We start from the raw sequence: 25,048 nt of genomic DNA, 5'->3' as shown, positions 1-25,048 counted from the left end.
TGCATTAATTTTGAAAATCAAGAAAGTATGTTTTCTTTGGTTTGCCTCTTTCCCAAATATCTTTATGCCCCCAAAAACCTTTTCCTAAATCCCAGTCTATATTTTACTGATCACTGGACTGGAACTATAATTTAATGAGCTATAACCTTGATAGTTCCTCCTATAGAAACAGATTTATTTAACTTGATTGTGCAATTCGTCATTTTTAACTGCAATGAAAACTAATTAACAAGCATTGATTACCTTGTAGAAGTAACTAAATGAAAGCTGCAAGGTGCTTGTGCAGAATACTTATGGGTATGTGGTGTTCTCTTGCTGTTCTGTTGCAAAATAACTTCAGTCATTATCCATAAACAATTATGAGGAGAATATTTTGAATTCTATTTATCAAACTATTATATAGTATGGTGCACTGTTTGAAGCATTCTAAAAGCAGACCTGATTTGCCAAATTGGTTCAAGATTAATCTTTGTTTATTGTATACTTTTAAAAAATTAATTATTGCAGTGGTTTACAATTTCCAGTTGAAGAAGTATTTCTCACAAAGGAAATATAATGGCACAATCAGTTGTATTTTGGTTTCTGTCTAGTAGTTTAACCTCTTGCACCCTCCCTTAAAGAGGTATTTCTTGAAGAAAATGTTCACAATATGTCACAAGATAGCATTGCAGTCATGACATCTGTACTCAAGATGAATGGCCATGCTGACACTAGTCAATAAGAATGTGATCTAAAAGCAATAACTGTACCAAATCCAGAGATCCTCGGAGACTAGAACAAAACCAAATAGGTGAAGTGCGCAGCTGGGCTGCTACTGCCAAAAAGGCTTTTGATGTAATCCGCTGCTGTTATTAACAGCATACATTTAAATAGATGAAATATATATTTTTCCTTATTGTTCCTCACAATTATTCATTCAAATGTGGACAGCATTACTAAGGTTTACTAATTTGTCAATATAAGCTCCTGAGCCCTTTGTCCCTGATGGTCTCCTCCAAAATCCATCAACTTGTTACTCTTCTCCCTGTCTTCGAATACTTTTTAAACAGTCAATGCTTCAGAATTGTCTTTGTTTTATACCCATCACTTCCCTCACTACTACTTGGTTAGGTAGGGTGTGAGCTATCCTTTTTCGAATGTAAGTTAATGATTATGTTACAAGAGAGTATGTAATATCACCTCACGACTTGACATGCCATTTAGACGATGCTTCCACTAAGTGTCATGGCGTGTATGTCTCCAGTAAAGGCATATATAATAGTAAAGTGTTCCTGTTAAGCGGCTACAACAGGTTTATATCTTGCATAACATAATTACCTTGAAAAGCCTTTTCTGTTCCTAGTGTCTGTTTAATTTCAAACCTTAAGTGGAAGCCGTGTACCTATTGCGGTAGAATTACAATTTAATTTTTACTGCTGTGGCACAGATAATGGTGAAATTAAAATGACTATAAGAGACTTAGTAGATCAATGTGATGTAGTAAACTTGTGGATAGAATGAATTTGCTCTTATGTGATCGTTTGTTTCTCATTTTCAACCCATACAGCTGGCTAGCAACAATATGAAAAAAGAGAGCTAAATTTGAAGTCAGCTCTTGTAAGTGCACGCAGTCTGTCTATTGGCAACTCCTCAGCTTTCTCCTGTTGTGGAGGCACATGTGAAGTGGATAGGATAGCCCCAAGATAAAATGTCAGAGGAGGTTTTACCTTTAGACATGCCCTGTCCAGGCCCACTAGCATGCAGATGCACTCTGGCACTCATGAACCACCCTCCCAACTATAAGCGGTTAGGTCTGCTCTCTCGTAAGTACCTCTGGAGAGCTAAGAACTCAGTGAATGCATGCTGATTTTAAAAAGATCTGGTGCAGTCCCAAAGATTAACTATTTTACTGGCATAACAAAGTGTGGAGCTGGATGGACATAGCAGGCCAAGCAGCGTCAGAGGAGCACAAAAGCTGATGTTTTGGGCCTAGACCCTTAATCAGAAAAGAGGGAGGGGGAGAGGGTTCTGAAATAAATAGGGAGAGAGGGGGAGGTGGATCAATGGTGGATAGAGGAGAAGATAGGTGGAGAGGAGACAGACAAGTTAAAGGGGCAGGGATGGAACCTGTAGAGATGAGTGTCGGTGGGGAGGTAGGGAGGGGATAGGTCAGTCCGGGGAGGATGGACAGGTCAAAGGGGCGCGATGAGGTTAGTAGGTTGTAGGTGGGAGGAGGGGATAGGTGAGAAGAAGAACAGGTTAGGGAGGCGGGGATGAGCTGGGCTGGTTTTGGGATGCACTGGGGGGAGGAGAGATTTTGAAGCTTGTGAAATCCACATTGATACCATTGGGCTGCAGGGTTCCTAAGCAGAATGAGTTGTTCCTGCAACTTGTGGGTGGCATCGTTGTGGCACTGCAGGAGGCCCAGGATGGATATGTTGTGTAAGGAATGGGAGGAGGAGTTGAATTGGTTCACGACTGGGGGAACAGTTGTTTATTGCGAACCGAGTGTAGGTGTTCTGCAAAGTGGTCCCCAAGCCTCCGCTTGGTTTCCCTGAAGTAGAGGAGGTCACAACGGGAACAGCGGATGCAGTATACCACATTAGCAGATGTGCAGGTGAACTTCTGCTTGATGTGGAAAGTCTTCTTGGGGCCTGGGTTGGAGGTGAGGGAGAAGGTGTGGGGGCAAGTGTAGCACTTCCTGCGGTTGCAGGAGAAAGTGGTGGGGTTGGAGGGGAGTGTGGAGCAGACAAGGGAATCACAGAGAGAGTAGTCCCTCCAGAAAGCAGACAAGGGTGGAGATGGAAAAATGTCTTTGGTGTTGGAGTCGGATTGTAGATGGCAGAATTGTCGGAGGATGATGAGTTGGATCCGTAGGTTGGTGGGGTGGTATGTGAGGACAAGGGGGATTCTCTTTTGGCGGTTATTGCAGGGACGGGGTGTGAGGGCTGAGTTGCGGGAAATGCGGGAGACACGGTTGAGGGGGTTCTTGACCATTGCGGGGGGTGGGGCGGGGGGGGGAACGTTGCAGTCCTTGAAGAACGAGGACATCTGGGATGTACGGGAGTGGAATGCCTCATCCTGGGAGCAGATACACAGGACAATCCGTGTTCCGCACCTACACTGGCCCCAAACCCCACCTCTTCCTCCGTTACATTGATGACTGTATCGGCGCCACCTCGTGCTCCCATGAGGCGCTTGAATAGTTCATCCACTTCACCAACACCTTCCACCTCAACCTCAAGTTCACCTGGACCATCTCCAAAACATCCCTCACCTTCCTGGACCCATTTGTCTCCATTGCAGGCAACCACCTAGAAACCGATATCCATTTCATGCCCACCGACTCCCACAGCTCCACCTTTCTGAAAAAATTCCATCCCCTATTCCCTATTCCTTCACTTCCGCTGCATCTGCTCCCAGGATGAGGCATTCCACTCACATACATCCCAGATGCCCACCTTCTTCAAGGACTGCAAACCACCACCACCCCACACACACACACACACACACACACACACACACACACACACACCCCCCGCAGTGGTCGAGAACGCCCTCGACTGTCTCTCCTGCGTTTCCCGCAACTCATTCCCCACACCCCGTCCCCCCAATAACAACCAAAAGAGAATCCCCCTTGTCCTCACATACCACCCCACCCACCTCCGGCTCCAATGCATCATCCTCCCAACACTTCCGCCAACTGCGATCTGACTCCATCACCAGATTCAGCCAGGATAGTTGAGAGGGATCTCTGAGGTAAAGGCATCTCATAATCTCTTTAAATTAGCCCAGGCTTGCACCCTACTTAGTTATTGCTGTGGAATGTTAACTCAACACAGGAGACAAAAATTACGAGTGACATGCCCAACTCAATTGGTGTTTGAAATTGGTACTACAGGCTATCCCTAACATTAGTTAACTTCTTTATGAGAAAGATGAGAATGAGTAAATGGGCATAAGGCACCTCACCAAGTCTTGCATTGAAAGACAGGAGATAATCACTGAATGCAACAAACTTTTGAATGGCTATGTAGAACATTACCTTGAACTGTACTTGAGGGACAGCGCTGTCACTGAGGAGACTTTGGACACCATGGAAATCCTACTTGTGGCTAGCAATTGAACTGACAGTGGAAGAGCTTAGCAAATCTATTGATTTGCCATGGGCAAAGATCTAGATGCCCATGCCAGGCCACACGAACACGTCGAGCACAGGAAACAGGCATTCCATCTAGTATCTGCAAAACATTCTCTTATCTCTGCAATAGGGAAACACATTGGTCCAGGATATGTGAGATACAAAGATCACGACTTAACAAGAATATCGGCAACTAGAACAATGACAACTACGGAGCCATCTGCTTGCTGAGCAGTATGAGGAAAGATCTTATCATTGTTGCTTTGTTAGGCCATAGATTTTGCTGAATACCTCTATCCCGAATCCTCACACAGTGTCAAAACTAGAAGATCAATTATTGAAATTTGTCTTCAGTCTGAAAACTGCAAGAGAAATGTGATGAATATAGGAGGCCACTATACATTTCCTCCTTCAAGATCACCAAGACACATGACTATCGCAGCAAATGTGGGTAATTTAAGCTGCCTGCTGAGGCTGCTTAATGTAACTTCTCATGACAATGTGATGGGTAAGGTCAGCTATGATGGGCAACATCAGAACTCTATGTCCACTGTGGGGTAAAATTGGCATGTGTTGTGGCACTGACGCTGTCATTTATTTCTCTGAGCTGTTGTCCATGCTCTCAGATCATTTACACAAGGTGTCTACTGACTGAAGGAAAGCCAAATAACTTGTTTTTTTTTGCTGTAAGGTGAATCCTCACCTCAGTTCATCACAGATTAAAATCCATACAGATCTGCCATCAATTCCTTTCTCGGTAGCGGTCCACGGTATCTGCTTGAAGCAGTGTATAATAGTCTAACAAGAAGAGGCTCTCATGTTAAAGAGCAGCTGGACACAAGTTACTTGAGTGTGATAGACATCGTTGTTGTGACTATGACAGAGACCATGATATTAAATGTCTCTCTTTCAAGATCCAAAGTTGTTCCCTCACCTCAGTCCATGTGACTTCGTCATATTGGATGGTATTTAATGTACACCTCGGCATTAACTCTTTCAGACCCCTACATCTTAAATCAGCATCTCTTCCCAGACTTTGTTCCAGTTATTAACATAATACATTTGTGCATTTAATTACATTATTATCTCAATGTTCCCAATATTTCTACCTTTGTAAATTCAGGTGGTCTGGACATTTCAGTCTTCAACTAGAATGGATTCTCTTTGGCCTTGGGAAGATTGAAAGGTTTCTATATTAAAGACTGTTGATTTTGAATCTATTCTTGGTGGTGTGAGGTCTGTACTCCATTTGCATTATGACATTCCTCATTGGATTCAACTCAGTTGTATCTTAGTTGACAGTTGCTCTGTAATGTGATGAAGTTCTTATAGTACCTTCCTACAACTCCTTCAGCTGTACAAATAATGCACAATCACTGCTGATCTGCAGCTTCTTGAGTGGTCACACCATTCCTAGTAAGGTCACATATCCACATCCTTTGCCCTAGTCCAAACATGTCTGCTGTCTTCAAATGAGACATGTATTATAGTGTTAGGTTGACTCCCTCCTGTGTATATCTTGATAATCCTGCAGGCATGACTGTGCGAGTCACCATTCTTTGTAAGATGGAATAGACCCATCAGCAGTTTTCATGATGATAAGCTGCATAGGAGTGGGGTGGACAGTTAAGTTAGAAATGCTTTATCAAAGTTATCATTTTTTCTTCAAAAGCAACTCCGACTGTCTAGTCCCCAGTCCTGGCTTCCCCAATTTGATTGTATATACTCTGCGACTTTGTAACATGTTCAAATCTGGAGTTGGCTACAAATTAACTGAAGTGCTCATTAGCATACTGTTGCCCATTGCCAGCTGCAGCCACCACTGGGGTCTTCAGCATTGTAGACATTTCGGATAAAACCATTACAATTGCGTACAAACAAAATTTGTGAAAAATAATGGACACTAGTACGATAAGACTTCCTGTGAAAAATGAATAGTTGTTTTCCTACTTCCCATTGTCTGGTAGGAAAAGTGGTAGATATCTGCAGATAACAAAGTGTGAAGCTGGATGAACACAGCAGGCCAAGCAGCATCTCAGGAGCACAATATCACAGATATCTGCAGTTTGTGCCACTCCAACTTGTGAATAGCACAAATTTCACAGTTGGCTATGGCATGTTTTAAGATCCTCTGCCACCAGACAGCTGACTGAGCTTTTGCTCTACACTTGGTGATCACCAAAAGTGTCCTTCCTATATCTTGTCTATTTTCTTGCAGTGCAGCTAGAATGAATAGCTTTTCATCATACACCTGTAAATCATTGGTGATATTGACATGCTATCAGTGCTCAAAATAGGTTCTGGTGGCAAACTTACTGGGTCTTTGGTCTGGCCAACTATCGTCACAATACTAACGAAACTTAGTCTTACCTCTGTTCCTGTTGTATTTTTATTTTTGAGCCTTTTATGTCCACTCTCCTGCTGTGATCTGAGACTATGATTCATTGTAATAGTCAAACTCCACATCATGTCTCAAGGTAGTTAGCTGCTATTTCTGAGAGACCATCTGTCATCAGCTGTAGTTTCCCCTGCACACAATCTCATAGGAGGCCTCTTAAAGCAGAGTCAGAATTTCTATTCCTCAAGACACCCTTGCCAGCTGTTTTGCCTCTATAGGGAAACTGGTCATTTGTTGTGTGTCTCTAAGTGTACTTTTGGGGATGTTGTCTGAAAATCTCTCAATCCATGTAGTTGAGAGTGTCTCCTTTTCTATGTCTCTGTCTGACAATGCCTATGAGATACAGTACATTGATTTCTAACTCCCATCCAGTTCCTCCTGAAAGAACACTTTTTCCTAAGCCTGTAGCTGAAGCATCAGCAAATATGATGATTGACAATGATGGATCTCACTGAGCTATTCCATAAGTGATGTCAGCAAACCCTTGATTTTTTGAAAAGAATTCTTCCAATTTGCAAATCTTATAGAATATTATTCGTTGTCAGTTGAAAAATCTCTTGGACCAAGATAATCCCAAGATGTCTATTGAAAGGAAACTTGGAGGAAACTCACGCAGGCAAGGGGCAAATGTGCAAACACCACATAAACTGTCACACAAGGCTGGAATTGAACTCCGGTCCCTGATGCAAAGAGGTAGCAATGTTAACCACTGAGTTACCATGCCACCCATTGTAAAAGGAGTCGCAGGTATACAGGGTGGTGAAGAAAACTTTTGGCGCACTTGCCTTTGTTGGTCAGAACATTGACCAGAGGAGTTGGGGCATTTTGTTGTGCATGTACAGGTCATTTGTGGGGCTGTTTTCAGAATGCTGTGTACAATTCTGGTCACCTTTCTATAGGACAGATGTTGTTAAACTTGAGAGGGTGCAGAAAAGATTTACAATGATGTTGCCGTGACTGGAGGGTTTGAATTACAGGGAGAGGCTGAAGAGGCTGAGGCTTTTTACCCTGGAGTCTCAAGAGGCTGAAGGATGATCTTATGGAGGCTTATAAAATCATGAGAGTCATGGAAGGCTGAGTACCCAAGGTCTTTTTCCTAGGGTAGGGGAGTACAAAACTAGAGGGGATTGGTTTAAGGTGAGAGGGAAAAGATATACAAGGACCTGAGGGGTAACTTTTCCATGCAGAGGATGGTGCATATATGGAACATGCTGCTAGACAAAGTGGTGGAGGCAGGTATAACAACAACATTTGAAAGACATCTGGATGGGTTTATGAATAGGTAAGGGTTTAGAGACATTTAGGCAAAACATTGGCAAATGGAACTAGGTCAGATTGGGATGTATTATCAGCGCAGATGAATTGGATAGAAGGGTCTGTTTCCGTGTTATGTGACTCTCTCTCCCAAATGGAGTTATAAATATAACAAGCAAGTTTGATTTTCCAGCCAGTGGTACCCGCCAGAGTACATTGTTTGCATTGAATTTTGGGAAAACTCTGCTTCGAGAAAAATGGGCGAATTCTCATCAACTGCAGAGTAAAACTGGACTTCTTCCTCAAACAGTTTGTTGAGTCGAGTGAGGTATAGTACAAGTTCACGTTGAGCCATTTGATTTGGGTATAGTGCCTATGTTTGAATGCCACTCTCTTGGTTTTGTTACCAGAGAAACTAATTCATGTCATTTTACAATTCATTTCATTAAAGGTTGTGGAATCTTCCTGGATGTGTTGACATAATGGCTTAGCATCTTTCTTTTGTGTGATGCTGTTGTCCCTAATTCCTGCAAACAACTTCAAGTAGTCCTGCTCAGAGGAGCTCTTAATCTTTTGAAAACAAAATAGAAATTGCTGGAAAAGCTTAGCAGGTCTGGTAGCATCTGTGGAGAGAAATCAGAGTTAACGTTTTGATTCGAGTGACCCTTCGTCAAAATTACGTCTAAATCTTTTGCTGTTTAACTTCTTTGACTTTTTAAACGAGGTTTGAGGGCAAGATACAATTTTTTGCTGAAAGCATGGGCGTCTTTTTTTGTGAACTGCATGTCTGGTACCCTTTTGCTGCAGAGTTGCATGTAGTATTCTTTTAATTTTAAGTGCTGTTTCCTGGAGTATGTAGTTGCACTGCTGCAGGCTGCAGACTGTGTTAATAATATGATAATATAGTGGCACATACCCCCATATTGAACTTAAAATTGATGAGGCGTCCATTGATGTAATTAACCTCTTACAAAAGGCTAGCTCTGGATTGCTTATTTCCTCAAGGAATATCTTTTGGCTTTTCTTTTATTGTAGATATTCTATACCATTAACTTTTTTTGTGAGTAACTATTTGTCATGTTGATGCTCTGTGACTGCAAGCTGCTTCAGCTTACTTTCTGAAATGCATTCTTGCATTCTGAAAGTTAAGTGGATTATTCTTGCTTTTTTCAGTTCTCTAGATGAGCCCTGCTAATTGTAGCCTTTATAAATGATTCCCATTCTCTTAATAGCGTTAATAATGATACCTGTTTCTTTAACGACTAGACTGAATGAATTTCACTTTTTGTCACTCTCTCAGAGTAATCCCGTTCCCTTAATAGATTTTCCACTCTCATCGGCACTGCTAATAATCCTATTTCTTCTTTCTTCTTTCCACACTACAATTTGAATCAATCAATTACTCTTAACTGTAATCTCCCATTGGACTTTGTCTGCTTAGGCTTCTTGTTTGCCCCATGTTGCTTTGGTTCTGAATCATAGAATTCCTACAGTGTGCAAACAGGCCCTTCGGCCCAACAGGTCCACACTGATGCTCAGAGCACCCCTCTCTCACCCACCTAATCCACACATCCCTGAACTCTATGGGCAATTTAGCGTGGCCAGTCCACCTAGTCTGCACATCTTTGGATTGTGAGAGGAAACTGGAGCACCTGGAGGAAATGCACGTGGGCACAGGGAGAATGTGCAAGCTCCACACAGACAATCACCCAGGGGTGGAATCGAACCCAGGACCCTGACTCTGTGAAACAGCAGTGCTAACCACTGAGCCACCATGCTGCCCCATTCTCGGAGTTGTAAGCTCACTTGAAGTTGTTTCTGGAGCTCTTGAGTTCCTTTGCAGCAGCTATCCCTAGTACCAATTTGTTATGGTGGTGACACTTGATCTGAGCTACAAGTATTTACCTTCCTTCTGGCTTTCACAGCCTATGCTTTCGATGAATGATGGCTGTATATGCAGAGATCTTGGATATAATGAATTGGCCAATAGGTCATAACCTGCCGGCCATCCTTATGATTTTTACATTGATACCTACAAGTAAGATACGAGAATGGTGAATATTGACAATGACAATTAGGTAACAGTGATTGATGGCTGTGAATTATGGAGGCTGACTATTTGGAAAGGCATTAGAAAGGGTAAGGAAAAATGAAAAGTTTCCCCCGTGTTGAGTGAGGTCTCAGAGAAAACAGAACATAGTGCAACTTTGCAATTCACTGTCTTCCTCAGTAACAAATGCAACAGGGGCTTCTAAACCACATTGTGTGACATAACGCCACCTTAACTATCATGTGCAAATCATCATCGTGCACGAAGGAAGCCTGTTACTTTTGAGAGATAGTAAGAACTGCTGATGCCGGAATCAGAGATAACACTGTGAAGAAGGGTCCCAACCTGAAACGTCAACTTTCCAGCTCCTCTGGTGCTGCCTGGCCTGCTGTGTTCCTCCAGCTCCACACTCTGCTACTTTTGAAGTGCATCAATTTCCCCAAATGGAATCCTATCTGCTTAATTGTTAGATATAAAATATAAATAAAGTTTTAGAAATGAGCAATGGAATACCATCCGATTTATTTCTTGCAACAAAGGGCATGATAGTGTATTGATTAGGTGAAACATTGATCATTTTTCTGATATTAAAGTCATCGAGGGGTGTTGGAGAAAATGTAGGAATTGACATAGAGATAGAGAATCAGTCATAATCATATTGAATGGTTGAGAAGGCTGAAAGGACTGAGTTACCTACTCCTGCTCTTAGTTTTTCAGTTTCTATTACATGCTTCTGTAATTTCTTTATAGTAGAATGGCCAGGGAAAAAAATTAATGGCAGCTGATTGGGTAAAATTGGCTTGCTGTTCCATAAGTATTAGTTGCATATTTATCCTTTCGATTCCTTTAATGGTTGGTGGTGATAAATGAAACCTACCCCAGAAACTTGCATTTATTTGGCATCTTTAACATAAAGCATCCCAAGGTGCTTTAGGTTGGAAGAGATTGTATTGTTACATGTAACTGAATACAGGAGTACAATGAAAAGTGTGCAATCGCTACCGTCTGGTGCCACCTTAGAATACAATAGTTGGAATTTTAAAAAAACAGAGCTATAATTAAAGAAACTGAAACACAAGGAAAAGAACATTTACAGGCATACTCAGGAATATGATACTGATCCAGATAACAATCTATTAGACTAATAGACCAAAAATATGGTGAAAAGGTTTTGAATAGCATATTCAATATTTTGGCACCTTGGCTTTTGGATGAATAGTTGCCAGTGATGGTGCAACTAAATTCAGGATAGTCAAAAGACCAGGCAACACAGACATCTCAGGCATAGGATATAGGGTTATAACACTGAAAGAAATAGTAGATACTGGAAGGAGCAAGTGATGATGATTTTAAAAAGAAGGAGCCAATGTAGGCCAACAAGGAGTGTGTAAGGTGCAGGTTCCAGAGTTTTCAACAGTCTCAAAATTAGCAGCATTATATCTAGTGAGGCTGGCCAAGACTATATTGAAATATTCAAGAGATAACTAAGACTGATGACAGCTTGAGCTGCAAATGTTTAGTTTAGAACTGGCTTGTTTGGCTTTCAATATTTCTTGTTCGGTTATTGTCAGAGATTCACAGCAAACTAATTACATTGTGTATAACATTACTATGTGGAAATCACTGCTTCTGATTGCATCTTGGTATCAATAGTGTTGACATTCTACTGGCATATCAGTGTTAATATTGTCGTGCTGGTAGGCTAGTGTGGACTTACATTTCGCAAATGTTTTCCTTATCCAGGCCGCAGTTCAAAATGGAGAATTTATCTGGCACAAAATCCGTTGTAGTAGCTAATATATATGGTGAAATAATTTCTTCCGTGATCCTTGGGTTATCATTTCCCTCTCGGTCAGGAAAAGTATTCCTTCAGATTACGGGAGATGCAGAGTCCACTTAGAAGAATATTCAACAATGCTCAAACATGAAGAGGGTCAAAGTGCAGTAATCCCTAAAAGTGGTGTTCATGCCTGACAAGAAATTAGAATATTAAAGACATATTAATAAAAACTGGGTATCAAGTAAAATTATTGTTTTGTGAGAATGAAAAGGTTTGACTGAATGTACCAGAATGCATAACTACACATGTGAGTCAAAAAAACGAGATTATAATGTGGGTTAGACAATAATTGAATGAGTGAAAAAACAGAGTCTTGCTTCCTAATTAGAATTTGTTAAATAATACTCCAAAACCTTAGAGAATTTATTTAACAAATTAGTTGAATTTTGAGTGCTTTTTATGTGAGTGCAAAGGCTTTGAGTCCCCACAACTGTGTCTTGATAATAAATGCAAGCATTCTATCCAGAGTTGCATACACCTACTTATTTGAGTATTTTTAAATAAAATATTTGAATTTTGAACATGTCTGATGTAAATGCAACATCTTTTTGATAATTAAAGCGTGTAAACATTTTAACTAAATTACTTCAGAGATAATGGGAACTGCAGATGCTGGAGAATCCGTGATAACAAAGTGTGGAGCTGGATGAACACGGCAGGTCTAGCAGCATCTTCTCCTAAGATGCTGCTTGGCCTGCTGTGTTCATCCAGCTCCACACTTCTTTATATCATTTGATTATCTTCCCCTGTACCTATTTTCCAACTCCGGCAATTGCAGCCTTCACAATGCTCACTCACTAATCTAATTGCTCAATGATTAAAATGAGCAGTAATTACACCCACTCTAAATAATCAATCCAAAATATTCACAAAACTTTCTTACCCACTTGCTTACACTTCCCACTTCAAGTACTACCGGACCTTTCCAAATAATTACTGTACTCAACACAATTCTTGACTGCTCACACTGTTTCCATTACTTCTGTTTTTTTTTCTTTTATCCAGTTGATTCATCTGCCACAAACTGTGATTCCTCAACTCCTTTATACTCCCGGACTCTCAATTCATTACAAATCCAGAATCTGTATTCTAAACAACATGTATTCCCCCTTTATTGTGGATGATTTGAAAGACAATCTACTCCCAAAGAAAAGTATATTCTGACTACCTGTGAGCAATGCAATAGAAGATCAACTATTATAAATCATTGTGTTCTCAGATGTCACAGAACTGTCGGGTGCAGTGTGCAGAACAAAGGTATTAAATTTCAATGTTCAAAATGGTAGATTGGCAATGATGTTATTTGCAGCCATTTAATACATTGTCCCACAAACCATATTAAGATTCTGATCTCCTATCTTTTTAAGATAGCATATTTTCTAACTTACTCCATCATTACTCATCATCAGCACTTATAAAATGCTGAACAAATTCCAATCTGAAAGTTTATTTAGGTCCAAAAGCAATAACTAAATTATGCATTATGTGTGTTGCTTCAATTCTTATTAAAAAATGTAATCAAACTCACCATGGAAATTGACACAGGTAATCTAATATACGCCAGTTGATCCCCCAAGATATAAACAAATGTAAATAATTTACATGTTAAGCAGTTTCTGGTTCTAAAATTTTCTGTCTGCTCATTTTCTTGCTGTTTGTCTTTCAATTTTCTATTTCTTTCTTGCTGTTTTACATTCTGAAAAAATAAGTGAGCATTCTCTTTTAAACAAACCTGTAGGGATTTGGACTCAGTATAAATCTCCAGAGTAAGGAAATTCTAGTTGAGGAACAACCATACTGGCAGATACAGCATTCAAAAATTTAGGAGGCAAAGTAATGAGGTTTATTTGACAATAATGTTTAACATTCCATTAGTCAAGATGTGGTATGGTACATGAGTTTAATGTGTATTTGTGTATCTCTTGTATGTTTCCATTGACTTCTTGGGTTTTCTTTGTTTCTTGGACCCATTGACTTGTTTCATGAAATTAACTTGAGTACGTGTACCCCTTTCTTTGTAGTTTTAAGATTTCAATTTTAGTGTTCTCACCTACCTTCACTGCAGAAGCTTCTAATCCACCTTAACAATGGAAATTGAAAAATCTCACTTTTTTTGGTGGTATTTTTCTTTCTTAAGTTTCCCTAAACTTGTGACAATTTACTCACTCCTGGGTCTTTCAATAACCCCAATCCAGTATAAATATTCATCGATTAGCATTGTCCTAAGCAAGTACTAAGTCCCCAGCAAGTGCCTTCCTCTTTGACTCTCTAGGCAAGTACTCCCAGCATGTCCTTTGAATTCTTATCTCTTGGCAGGTGCAAAGAGTAAATTGCTCTTATTTTGTACTTGACCATTTTCAGATCAAAACCAGGAATGTTCACTGATAGTGGCTTAATGTTCTTCACTATTTGTGACACAACAAATACTGAAGCATGCCCATGCGCAGCTAGATCTAGAGAACATCCAGTCTTGGTCTCATAAGTAGGAAGGTGTATACAAATCACACAAGTGCTAGAGAGTGATTATATCTAACAAGAGAGAGTCTAACCAGTATCGCATGAAGTTCAGTGACATTACCATCTCTGAATCCCTCACTATCAATATCTTGGGGGCTACCACCATTGACAAGAAACTAAGCTGAGCTAACCACCTAGATACTGTGGCTATGAGATCAGGTCAGCAACTAGGAATTCTGTGGGGAGGAACTCGCCTCTTTTCCCGAATGTCTGCCCTTCATCTACACATGAATGTGATGGAATGCTGTCCATTTGCTTGAATGACAAAAGCTCCAAAACACTTGGAAAGCATGAAACCTTAGAGGCCAAAGCAGCTCACTAGCAACCCATCCACTGTCTTCAATATTCACTCCCTTCATCACTGATGCATGGTGCATGCCCTACAGTAACTCTCTGCTGCTCCAAAGGGAACCAAAACAGTCCACGGTATTCCAGTTGTGGCCTGACTAGTGACTTGCATAGTTTTATAAAAACCTACCTATTTTTATATTCCATTCATCTTGAAATAAAGGGCAATATTTGATTCGCTCTCCCTACTACTACTTGGATGTTAACCTCTCTGAGAGTTATCTGTACACTCTTTGTACTGTAGCTTTTTACAGTCTTTCTCCATCTAAATAATAGTCAGTTTCTCTCTTCTTCCTGCCAAAGTGCAAAACCTCTCATTTTTCCATATTATATTCCATCTACCTTTTTGACATAGAAGTATATCTCAGTCCCCTCACTGTCACCCAAGTCAAAATCCTGGAACTTCCTTTCCAACAGCATTGCAAGTGTCGAGAAAGCAACTCACCACCACCTTCTCCAGGGCATTTTGGGATAGGCAATAAATACTGGCGGAGCCAGCAATATCCACATCCCATGAACAGAACTTCTAGAGGTAACTTTGCAATATTTAACACAGGTTGTGTTCAATGAGACTGATAACTTCTAATCAAATATTTTTCAAAATTGACCCAAGGGAAAAGTAACTAGCTTCCGGACAATGGTTTAGTACTCGGGCCACCTTCCTTGAGTCAATCAGCTTTTTATTCCTTCTAACTGCCACGTAGAACTAGTATCAAAAATGGTTGTGGGATACCAATGCTCTAACATCATCCTGACAGTAACTTAATTTATTTTCTTAAAGCTACATTACAATACCGTGCACAGAAGAAGACCTAAAATATAAGATTTAAATAGAATGAAAAGTTAAAACAAGATTTATTAACTGTACGATAATGTCCAACAAGGATCTGTATTAGGGCTTCAATTATTCACATTATTTTTTTGTGACTTGGATAGTGACCATGTCAAAAATCCAAATTTGCTGATAACACAATGTTGGGCAGCGTAGCAGACAGAGTGGATGAAATCATAAAATGAAAAAGGGACGTTAATAGACTGGATGACTAGGCAAAATTGTGGCAGATGAATTTCAATGTTAGCAAGTGTGAAGTTATCCATCTGGAACTGTAAAAAGGTAGATCAGAATACTTCCTCGATGGTGTGAAGTTAAATACGGTGAAGATCCAAAGTGACCTGGAGGTTCAGGTGCATAAATATTTAAAATATCATGAGAAGGTACAGAAAATAATGAAGACAACTAATGGAATTCTGGTTTTAGTTCTGGAGGACGAGAGTTAAGGAGACAGAAGTTATGCTGCAGCTGTACAAAACCCCTGGTTAGACCCTATTTGGAATCTTGCAAGCATTTATGGGCACCAACCCATTGGAAAGATATATTCTGATTTGAGGAAGGATGACTATACCCAAAACGGTAACTCTGATTTCTCTTCACAGATGCTGCCACACCTGCTGAGTTTATCCAGCAATTTCTGTTTTTGTTTCTATTGGCCTTAGAGAGTGGGTGCAGTGCTGACTACAAGAATGATACTTGGTCTTCAGGGGTTAGGTTAAGAGAGATTATACAAATTATGCCTATTTTCTCTAGAATTTGGAAGGCTAATGGGGATTTGATTGAAGTCTTCAAGGTAGTCACAAGAAAAGACAGGATAGGTAAAGATAAACTATTTCTACTGGCTGAAGATTCTCTAACTACGGGACATTACCTGAAAATTATGGAGAAATGTTAAGAAATACTTCTACACACACAGGGCTTTGGAGGTCTGCAACTCGCTTCCACAAATGGCAGTTGATGCTAGGCTAGTTGTTAATTTTATTTCTGAGATTTTTTGTTTAAAAAAGGGTACTAAGAGATGTAGAGTTAACCAACAAAACAGTCATGATCTTATTAAATGGCAGAACAGCCTTGAGAAGATGAATGGCCTACCTCTGCTTCTATGACTGGGAAGTGATATGAAATCTGTGGTGAACAAAGGAGGTTTAACGCGAAAGCCAAAGATGTTGGCTTAACAAGCTCTTTCTAGTGGTTAGTTACAGCTCATCAAGGGACAAGCACCCTTGGTAACATAAAAGCAATAGACAAGATTAGAAGGCTTGCAAAATAATCTCCTGTTAATGTCTCTGGATTCTATGTAAGATTTTCATTACAGCCCCATGTCGCTCCAAACACTGGTCAAGCCACATGATCACTCTGAAACAAATTGGCAAATACATTTATTCATAAATCATCATTTTCCAACAGTGAAAGATAAGAGTACCATTTGTAAATTGAAGTGTACCAGTCAGTCAAGGCAACACAATAGCCTTGATCAGTGAGTTGAGAGTTAAGCAATCAAACCCATCGGTTGAGTGTGTTTGAATGGCTTTCTTTGCTGATCTTTCAAACAAATTCAAACAGAAGAGGTTGTAGCTTTTCAATCTCTACCAGTCTTTCTTGGAATTACTTAGCTATTTCCCAATGGAGTTGTGTCTTACCTCCACAATTGCTGTAACAGTGTCAAAACCATTACTAAACAGTATCTCAGAAATGTCAGCTGTAGTCCATTTCTGAAGAAGGGTCTAGGCCCGAAACGTCAGCTTTTGTGCTCTTAAGATGCTGCTTGGCCTGCTGTATTCATCCAGCCCCACACTTTGTTATCCCAGATTCTCCAGCATCTGCAGTTCCCATTATCTCTCTCAAAAATGTCTGATACTTAATTTTTCAAAAGCAAAAACTATATTCAATCTGTGACTCAGAAGCACTTTAATTATATCATAAATAGCAACTTCCATGATGTTTGTCTACATACGGAAAATGATGTGTTGTCTGTGCAAAAATGATCCTTAGATTATATTGTTGCATTACACGGTGATAATACACCTTGATTTTTTTTCCTCTAGCATTATGATTTTTTTTCCAGATCCTTATGTGAGGTAGTATTTAACAGAAATAAACATGACTCTCTTTTCTGATGTCCTTTCACTTTTCCATGCAGTATAAGAGCTAATCTACCAGCAAATACTTACAGGAACCCAGTTTAGAGGGGAGTACCTTGCTTAAAATAACCTTCTCTAAGATAGTTTCATAGAAAGAGACACTCATAACTAAAAGTAATGAACTTTAAACTAAAATCTATTCACATTTAAAAATGGAATAGTCATTGCTTTTCCTTCAAGTTTGACTTTAAGCAGTAAGTATGAATCAATGTGAATGCAAAGATTTCATGTGGCAGGGAAAATTACTTGACACATACCTAAAACTTAGCTTCTTGTGCAGTTGAATGATTAAATTGGCAGTTGTGTAAAAGAAAACATGTCTAACAGTTGTACACTTTCTGTTTCCAGCAATTTTGTAATGTTCCAGAAAGAAACAATGTCCTTTGCGGATATGAGGGGACTTTGATTTCTGGGAACTGTAGTCTGTTACATGTGAAGAGTTCTTTGTATATACAGTTTGAAATTTTCATGTTGTAATTGTAACAACAGGCCACAGAAAATAATGAATTACCTAGCAAATGATGTAAGAATAAGGAGTTAAATGTATACTTGAGCTCCTGATGTTCTGAGAGGAAGCAGCATTTTGTTTTGTTGTTGTGAATGACTGAAGTTGAAAATTAGATTGAATTTCATTAGTAAATATGTGATTTGTTTTCTTTAAATTCTGTTTTAAATTTGATAGTATGAATTTGCAACTCTTTATCAGAAATTGCTTTTTCTGGGTGAGTGAAAGTTTCAATGCCCATTATACAAGAAGCACAAGAAAATAGTAGAGGAAGGACTCTGCAATTTAAACTGAAACCTGGAGACATTGTTGTGAGCGTTTGTGGTGTTCCACAGGGCTCAGTACTGGGACTTCTGTTCTTGATTTATAAACTGATTTGGAGTAAAATATAGTTGGTCAAATTGGTGAGTTGTGGACAATACAAAGTTTGGTGGAGCTGCAGATAGTGAGGAGGATTGTTAGAGGATACATCAGGATATAGATCAGTTGGAGGCATGGGCAGAAAAATGGTAGATGGAGTGTTATCTGGCCAAATGTGAGTTGATGCATTTTGGAAAGTCAAGTACAAGTGGAAATGACACAGTGAATGGCAGAACCCTTAGGAGTATTGATATGCAGAGGCATCTTGGGATGTAAGTCCACAGATCAGTGAAGTTTGCAGGACAGATAGATAATGTAGTAAAAAAAAGAGCTATGGCACGCTTGCCTTCATTGGAAGAGGCACTGAGTGTAATGTTAGACAAGCTATGCTGCAGCTTCATAGAGCTTTAGTTGGGCCACGCTTGGAATATGGCATACAGTTCTAGTCACAGCACTACCAGTAGGATGTGGATTCTTTGGAGAGGGTACAGAAAAGGTTTGCCACGATGTTGTCGGGTATAGGAGATTTTAGCAATGAAGGAAGGTCGGATCAATTGAGTTTGTTTTCACTGGAATGCAAGAGATTGACGGGCGATCTAATAGAGGTTTATAAGATTGTGAATGGAGTAGATAGAGTGGAAAACGTGAAACATTTTCCCCAAGCATGAGGGGTCAGTTACTATGGAACACAGCTTCAGGGGGCAAAGGACATGTTTAAGAGAGATGTGCAAAGCATGTTTTTTGCACAAAGGGTGGTGAGTTCCTGGAATGCAATGCCGGTAGGGATGGTGGAACCAGGTACAGTAACAGCATTCAAGAATCACCTGGACAAATATATGAATAAGGTTTTGGAGTAGATTTTGTAGCTTGGGTTGTGGGTGTTGAAGTTGGTTGGCTCGCCGAGCTGGTTTGTTGTTCCGCAGACATTTTGTTACAGTGCTTGGTAACATCCTCAGTGCAGCCTCTGATGAAGCGTCGGTGTGTTTTCCTGCCTGGCTTTGAAACTCTGGGGTCAGTTGCGATGGATTGCCTCACTTCCAGGTCTCCCCTGTAGTGGAATGTACATGGGGTCGAGTTCAATATGTTTATTAATAGCCTGTTTCATGGAGTGCCATGCTTCCAGGAATTCTTGTGCTTGTCTCTGCCTAGCCTGTCCCAGGATCTTGGTTTTGTCCCAGTTGAAGTCATGGTTCTGCTTGTCCACGTGGATTGAGATGAGTGAGTATTGGTTGTGTGAATAGGAATAGGAAGTGAAAAGAGGGATGTGGATCCTGTAAATGAAGACAATTCTAATGTGGAAAGGCAAAACGTGTCGGTGCAGGCTTGGAGGACCGAAGGGCCTATTCCTGTGATGTACTGTTCTTTATTCTTCTCCAATCCTATAGCAAACCAAGCCAGAGCTGCTATGCAAAACCTCAAAAGTTTCAATAACATTACAAAGCAACAGATTCCTCAACTTTTTAAAAAAAGACAGCACAAAAAATGTAGAAGCTCAGTGTCACCACTTTTGACCAAGGTTCACAGAAAGCATTGACACAGGCCCATGATCCCTTCACAGCATGCACCTGTAAGGAGATATCTATGTAAGTCAGTTCCATGTTTGCCACAGTCACAGGACATGAACTTGAGGAACTAATCTGAAAAATGGGGCTGACGTGAAAAGAAAGGATAAATATTCAATCTCGAGAAAAAAACAGAAAGAAAAATTGTGGCACATATTGGAATTCAAGTTCCCCATATCAGACAATATATTCCTTCATGCTTTTGTTCTGGGAATATAGGATTTTAGAATTAGAATTAGACTTTATTATCATATGTGCTCAAGTATAGGAATACAAGGGTACAGTGAAAAGTGTACAAAGTTGCTATTCTCCAGCATTATCTTAGTTACAAATCCAGAATTTAGAAAGAACAGTAGGAGAAATAAAAGAAACGTTCAGATCTTAAAGAAAGAAAAATGTCCAGATCTTCTTAAAAGTTCCATCTTAAAAAAAGCTGTATGGAATGTTCAGTCTGTGAGACTTAGCAGTAAGACTAGGCCTTTTGGGGGTTCCTCAATCCTGCTCCACCAATCAATAGGTCCTGCCTGATCCTAGTTTTGGCCTCTGTGGCACATTCCCGTCTGTACCCATAACCCTGACCCTCCCTTCCCTATCAAAAAACCCCTCAAATGCACCTGCCACTACGTTCTGGACAAGAGAATTTCATACTCTACTAGCCTGTTTGTGAGCAGGCATAGCAGGTTAGCTTTGTAAGTAACGTACTAGGGCACCCAAATGTGTCTATAACCATTCCTGCAATCTCTTTTCATGTAAATAGTATGTTACTTTCCTACTCTTCTTAACTAAGCAGACAAGTTCATATTTACACATGATATGCTCCATCTCCCAGATTTTGCCAGCTTATTCAAACTGTCTTTATTCCTTTGAGACTTTCTACTTCCTCTTTACAACTAACTTACTTATTTATCTTGGTGTCACCATCACATTTAGCCACTGTATCTTCAGTCACTTCTACAATCTATAACAATGACTTGAATAAGGGATCAAGGCTGAATACTGATTATTAACGTTGTCCACTAGTTACATTTTGCCAATTTGAAAAATCCCTACTTTCAGTTTCACATTAGCTAATTAATTCATCCATGCTAATCTGTTACCCCCTCAGAATGTACTCTTGTGGAGCAATTTTTGATGTGGCGCCTTAGCAAATGTCTTTTGGATGTGTGCATTTTCTCTGAGTGAAATTCTGTTCTGATGGTGATGAGGACCACAATCTTTATTGATTGGTGCATGAAGTATGCATGCATGTGGTATAGTAATTCTTGAGGTTCTCTCCATTTTGCTAAAGTTGGGGAACTCAGCAGCCAGAGTAGAAGAATATGTACTCAGTACACTATTGCACCCTATTGCTCCAAACTCTCCCCAACTAAGTGATGGAGCGTGGTTTGGAAGTTTCTGTAGAGCCTGTCTAATAATGTGCATATTGTTGCAGTTTTCACAACTTAAGGACGTCCCACAGGACCAATTTTTGAAATGTTGCCACTGCTGTCATGTTAGAGAAATCCATTTGATTTTGAAATCTCCATATTATATTTATATAGTGTTTGCCATAAAATGCTAGAGTTTGCATCAACTGTTTATATTTCTGAATAAGGTTCACTGGAGGACTGCAGTCTGTAATGCAGTTGTCCAGTCTATGCTTTGTCTCTCCAGTGTAGAAGAGATCAGTCAGCAGTGAATACAGTAGACTTAAGTAGACTGGGTGACTGCTTTGCAGAACACCTATGGTCTGTCTGCAGAAATGATCCTGAACTTCCTTTTGCCTGCCACTTCAAAACGCCACCATGTTCCCTAGCCAACATCTCTGTCTCAGACTTGCTGCAGTGCTCCAGCGAAGCTCAACACAAGCTTGAAGAACAGCACCTCATTTTCCACTTGGGAACTCTGCAGCCTTCTGCATCCAGTATAGAGTTCAATAATTTCTGGTCTTGAGCACCTTCTCCCATGGCCTCACACCAACTCCCACAAACCTGGTATTGCCATTACAACTAACCCATTGTCAATCACTAATGGTCCCTATCAACAGCTGTTCATTTTCTCAGCCTGACCTTTACCCATTCCTTTATCTGCCCAACAGTTTTCTGCCTCTGTCTTGGTTCATCTTTGCCTATCATTCACTCCTTCCCCTCATCAAGAATGTATGCTTCTTTTAGATTCAAGTGTGGCTTTACACCATGCACTCCTATTTAGAAGTTATGCGAATAAGAAGGATTATGCAAAAAATATAGGCAGCCCTCTACTGGTAAGGTATCTGTATTGCACACCATACTCATTTTAACTCCTGTCTGGTGGAAAATTTCTAATTAGATTAGATTAGATTCCCTACAGTGTGGAACAGGCCCTTCAGCCCAACAAGTCCACACCGCCCCTTGGAGCATCCCACCCAGACCCCCTATAACCCACACACCCCTGAACACTAAGGGAAATTTAGCATGGCCGATCCACCTAGGCTGCACATCTTTGGACTGTGGGAGGAAACCGGAGCACCCGGAGGAAACCCACGCAGACACAGGGAGAATGTGCAAACTCCACACAGGCAGTTACCCGAGGCTGGAATCGAACCTGGGTCCCTGGCGCTGTGAGGCTGCAGTGCTAACCACTGAGCCACCGTGCCGCCCTAAATTATTCCTAAGCACAGTCAGTGTACTATGACGAACTGAAAGCTATTGCTAAGAGCTGGCCTTCGCAGAGAATCCAAAAGCATCAATGCTTGAAAATGAAGGAACACTATCCATGACCAAAAATATGCTTTCATCGAGTTTGAAGAATGTCTGTTTATTCCTTATGACCTTGATTAAAAAGGTCAGATAGACTATATAATCTGAGGTGTCGTCACCGGACCTGAGATGTTAACTCTGTTTTTTCCTTCACAGATGTTGCCAGACCTGCTGAGCTTTTCCAGCAACTTTGTTTTTGTTCAGATAGCCTACTCTTCTGCAGTACTGGTATTCCAATGATACCAGCCCATATTCTGTTAGGTTCTTGAGTGGATTTCTAGCTCGGGTTGTGGATGCTGTGGTTGGTTCACTTGCTGATCTGGTTCGTTAGTTTGCAGACGTTTTGTTACCCTGCTGGGTAACATTGTCAATGCAGCCTCTGCCAAAGCATTGTTGTGTTTTCCTGCCTCATATTTAAACTTTGGGGTCCGTTGGAGTTGATTAGTCCATTTTCCGGTTCTTCTTTGCAGTCATGTGTATCTAGGATCTAATTCTACGTTTTTATTGATGGGCTTCATGGTTGAGAACCAGGCTCTAAAAATTCCCGTGCTTGTCTCTGTTGGTTTGTCCTAGGATCCTGACTTTGTCCCAATGAAACTGGTGGTTCTCTTTATCAGTGTAAATGGAGATGAGTGAATGTTAGTCATGCCTCTTTGTTGCCAGTTGACATTCATGTATTCTCGTAGCCAATTTCCTGTCTGTCCAATGTAATGTTTGTCGCAGTCCTTGCATGGAATCTTGTATGTTAAGTTGGTTCTGTTTAAAGTGGGTAAGGAGTCTTTGGTTCTTGTTAGCAGTTGGCGTAGGTTTGATGTAGGTTTGTGTGCTACTCTGATACCCAGTGGCAGTAGGAGCCTTATGGTCAGTTCAGATATGTTCTTGATGGACTGTGATGTGACAACTGTGTAGGGGCATACTGTATTTTCCTGTTGTTGTTTGTTTGACAGGCATTGTTGGACACAGTTGTTCAGGTATCTGTTGTCTCCAAATACTTGGTGGAGGTATTCTTCTTCTTTTTGACGTAGTTTTGGGTTGTTGTAATGTGTTGTGGCTTGTTTGAACAGTGTTTTTACGTAACTCTGTGTATATTGATATGGTTCCTGTTGAAATTTAGGACTTGATCCGTGTGTGTGCCCTTTCTGTATACTTTGGTCAGAAATTCTCCTTCAGCCCTGTGTTCTGTCATCATGTCCAGGAGTGAGAGCTGTTTGTTGTTCTTCTCTGGTGAATTTGATGCCGGTGAAAATATTATTTATAAGTTGGTGTGTTTCTTCTAGTTCAGTCTGTTTGATGATGACGGAAGTGTCATCCACATAGCGGATTCATAGTTTGGGTTAGATCTGCAGAAGGGCTGTGCTTTTGGGTCTCTGCACCCCTGCTTCTAGTATTAATCCAGAGATGGATGACCCCATAGATGTCTCGTTGACTTGTTTGTAGATCTGGCCATTAAAGGTAAAGTGGGTCATGTGCATAGGTCCAGTAATTTCACCATGATGTCTGTGGAAATGGTGTTACCCAGGTCCGGTTCTTTCAGCAGCGTTGCTCGTGTTTCTCTTGCTAGATGTATGTCAATCAATGTGAATAGGGCGATAATGTCAAGATTCACCATGATCTTGTCCTCGTTTATTCTTACATTTTTGAGCATTTTGAGGATCTCCCGGGCTGAGTGGATTGAGTTGTTGATGAGGTGCTTTAGTCTTCGCTGTAAATCCTTGGTTAACGTGTGTGTACCTGGGAGAGAGACTATGGGTCTGAGGGGTACTTCTGGTTTGTGTACCTTTTAGGAGGCTGTAGAATCGAGGGTGTTTGTCCCGTTAGGTTTTGTTTTTAGGTAGTCTGCTTTGTTAATTTGTCTGGTCTGTTTGAGACTCTTTGCTGTGTACATGATTTCATTTCCCAGTTGCAGTGTCAGGTCTGTGTCCATTTGTCGGTATGTATTTGTGTCTGCTAGTAGTGTGTGTGCTTTAGTGAGGTAGTCTCGTTTGTTAAGTATCACTGCCACGTGGCCTTTGTCTGCTGGTAGGATTATGGTGTTTTATTTTTCAGTCCTTCTAGGGTTTTCCTTTCTGATATGTTGAGTGTGTTAAGTTCATTCCTTCTGGTCAGTGTCAGGACTGCTGTCTGTCGTATGGCTTTTTGTGTTTCCTCGTTGATGCCATTGGTCTTCAGTGCAGATTCTAGTGTGGCTAACGTGTCTGTGGTTGTAATTGAGCCTGCATATTAGTACAGCTTTCTCTGTGTCTGTTAGTTTTCTATCAGCTAGGTTTCTTATCCAAGTGTCTGATCTTTGGCTGTCATTTTGGTGGGTTAGTTTGGCTAGTTTTTCTTGTAGGATTTATCTTTTCTTAGTTTTGGTTTTTTGTTGACTGATGTCAATGGTTTGCTCTAAGTGTGTTGCCCACTG

At 40.5% G+C, this 25,048-nt stretch overlaps 1 protein-coding gene across 2 annotated transcripts in view; it reads left to right on the top strand.

Annotated features, from left to right (window-relative positions):
• The window catches only part of lrba (LPS-responsive vesicle trafficking, beach and anchor containing), an 856,602-nt gene that overhangs the window by 427,835 nt on the left and 403,719 nt on the right, over positions 1-25,048 (top strand). The gene's annotated exons all lie outside the window — the stretch shown is intronic.

The sequence above is a fragment of the Stegostoma tigrinum genome, chromosome 1, assembly GCF_030684315.1.
Source record: "Stegostoma tigrinum isolate sSteTig4 chromosome 1, sSteTig4.hap1, whole genome shotgun sequence".
In the NCBI taxonomy this organism is placed as follows: domain Eukaryota; kingdom Metazoa; phylum Chordata; class Chondrichthyes; order Orectolobiformes; family Stegostomatidae; genus Stegostoma; species Stegostoma tigrinum.
The sequence above is the reverse complement of the archived record's forward strand: the minus strand, read 5'-3'. Positions and strand labels throughout refer to the sequence as shown.